This window comes from Pseudopipra pipra, chromosome 13 (assembly GCF_036250125.1).
Source record: "Pseudopipra pipra isolate bDixPip1 chromosome 13, bDixPip1.hap1, whole genome shotgun sequence".
In the NCBI taxonomy this organism is placed as follows: domain Eukaryota; kingdom Metazoa; phylum Chordata; class Aves; order Passeriformes; family Pipridae; genus Pseudopipra; species Pseudopipra pipra.
In genome coordinates, this window is record NC_087561.1 from 17,477,160 (window position 1) to 17,479,953 (window position 2,794).

At 48.5% G+C, this 2,794-nt stretch overlaps 1 long non-coding RNA gene across 1 annotated transcript; it reads left to right on the forward strand.

Moving 5' to 3' along the window:
• Positions 1 to 1,260: 1,260 nt before the first annotated feature.
• LOC135421209 (uncharacterized) lies at positions 1,261 to 2,163 on the forward strand. Its single transcript, XR_010433908.1, has 2 exons — positions 1,261 to 1,418; positions 2,122 to 2,163. It is a non-coding gene; the product is annotated as an uncharacterized LOC135421209 (long non-coding RNA).
• The last annotated feature ends 631 nt before the right edge of the window (positions 2,164 to 2,794 follow it).

The window sequence follows — 2,794 nt, forward strand, 5'->3', positions numbered from 1 at the left end:
GTCAGTCTTCCAGTCTATCTGAAAAAGGTCCCTGACTTTTCTTGGAAGACTTCTTTTGGATTGCATTTGCCTTGCAGAAGGCAGCAAAAAGAGTTGAAGGGAATTAGCAGGACTGGTCTGGATGCTGAAAATTCTCTGCTTCCTTAAGCTCAAATGTTGATCAGGGCTCCTGGAGAAGCCCCAGGTCAAGTCTCAGAAAACAAGGACTGGCCTGTGCTGGAGCTTTCCCCTCGGGGAGGGATGGTTAATGGCTGTCTTGTGTTTCCTTTGTCCCAAGCCTAAGGACATGCCACCCGAGCTGGAGACTCCCAGAAACCTGTCGCCTGTGTTCCGTTCCTTCCTGCAGTCCTGCCTGAACCCGAATGCAAAGCGTCGATGGACGGCCAGGCAGCTGCTGAAGGTAAAGTGGCTGCAGGTGAAACAGCTGTCCAGGGATGGGCTTTGTCATCAGCTAAACAACTAAGTAGCATTCTAGAATAATTTGGCTTGGAAGGGACCTTTAAGTGGCATCTAGTCCAACCCCCCTGCAATGGGCAGGGACATCTTCAACTAGACCGGGTTGCTCAGAGCCCTGTCCCACCTGACCAGGGATGGGGTATCCACTTCCTGTGCCAGTGTTTCAGCACCCTCATTCTAAACAATGACTTCCTGAGATGTAACCAGAATCTATCCTCTTCCACTTGAAAACCATGATCCTTTGTCCCATTGCAACCGGGCCCTTTGAAAAAATGTGTCCCCTTGAAGGACTGAAAGGCCACAATAAGCTCTCCCTGGCACCTTGTCTTCTCCAGTGCCATCTGTCTTGGCCTTTCCTCAGAGGAAGGTTGGAGGTCTAGATAGTTCCCTACGTCCTCCTGATGTGTATTGCTGGTAACCAGAGGAATCCCGCTGGAGCCTGTGAGAAACTGCATTTGGAAAGTAATGGCTCCTTTTGTTCTTCTTTGGTTTTGGGTGCAGCATCCGTTTTTAGGAAAATCCAAGAGTCTTGTCGAGATGACTCCTCTGATTGATGCAGTCAGGAGACCCAGAACAGCGGCACCGGAACCTCTGCTGGCTCCCTCTCTTTCTGGACAAGAGGGGAAAGAAGAGCAAGTAGAGAAGGAAGCTGCAAGTTCCTGAACAGACAGCACTCGCTCTTTGGGTCTGAAGATTGTGAGGGCAGGGGCCCTGCCATGACATGGTGCTTCAGCCCAGCCACTGACACCTGGAAAAGGGGTTTTGAACTACCAAGTCAAGTCAGGGTCCCTTGCAGGAGGCACTTACACAACACCCCATAACTCTCCTGCACTGTAGCCCCTTACATAATGCTCCCTTATATATAGATAATGTACATACGTGTGTGTGTGTATATACAGAGCGAGACTGTGTAAATAGTGTTTACATATAGTGTGTACATATAGTGTGTATATATAGTGTGTGTATATATAGTGTGTGTATATATAGTGTGTGTATATATAGTGTGTGTATATATAGTGTGTGTATATATAGTGTGTGTATATCTACTCTTATCTTTGCAGCCACTTCATTTGTAAATAAACTTTTGTAGGTCAGCCCGTGTGCTCCTATAGTGTGTATATATAGTGTGTATATATAGTGTGTGTATATAGTGTGTGTGTGTATATAGTGTGTGTGTGTATATAGTGTGTGTGTGTATATAGTGTGTGTGTGTATATAGTGTGTGTGTATATAGTGTGTGTGTATATAGTGTGTGTGTATATAGTGTGTGTGTGTGTATATAGTGTGTGTGTGTGTATATAGTGTGTGTGTGTGTATATAGTGTGTGTGTGTGTATATAGTGTGTGTGTGTATATAGTGTGTGTGTGTGTATATAGTGTGTGTGTGTGTATATAGTGTGTGTGTGTGTGTATATAGTGTGTGTGTGTGTATATAGTGTGTGTGTGTGTATATAGTGTGTGTGTGTGTATATAGTGTGTGTGTGTATATAGTGTGTGTGTGTATATAGTGTGTGTGTGTATATAGTGTGTGTGTATATAGTGTGTGTGTGTGTATATAGTGTGTGTGTGTATATAGTGTGTGTGTGTGTATATAGTGTGTGTGTGTGTATATAGTGTGTGTGTGTATATAGTGTGTGTGTGTATATAGTGTGTATATAGAATGTAGCGTTTGTGTGGGAACAGGAAAAAATTAAAGGAAAAACGGAAAGCTGTGTGTGTGGGAGGGAACTGGGGCTTCCTTCAAGTTGGGAGCGGGACGGCGTGGGGCCGGGGAGCTGTAGGGAGACTCCTCGCCACTGTGCTCAGTGCCTGGCCTCTTCCCCCCCCACCCCATCGCCCAGGCTGAGAACCGTCGCCGCTGCTGCCTCAGCCTGGGGGCCGCCCCGCCTCATCGGCAACTGTTCTTGCCTCAGCCCTCAGGGGTTTTCCCCTCAGCCCGCACCAGTTTTTCCCTCAACCCTCAGCCATTTTTCCTTCAGATCACAGTCGGTTTTGCCTCAACCCGGACCAATTTTTCCCTCAACTCGCAGCCGGTTTTGCCTCAGCCCACAGCCCTTTCTGCCTCATAACTGCCCCCCCCCCCCCGCCTCAGCTGCAGCCGGTTTTGTCTCAGCCCAGAGCCATTCTCATCTCAGCCCTTGTGCCCCGCTGCTTCAGCCCGCAGCGGTTTTTGCTTCAGCCTGGGGATCACCCCATCTCAGCTGAGGCCTCGGTGATGCCGGGAAAAGGCCACGGTAGTAAAACTCAAGAGCCACAGGCGCTATGAAGCCGCTAGTTGTTTATTACGCTGCCGGACGCGCGGGGGATGACTCCGCCTGACACGCGCGAGCGCTCCCCCC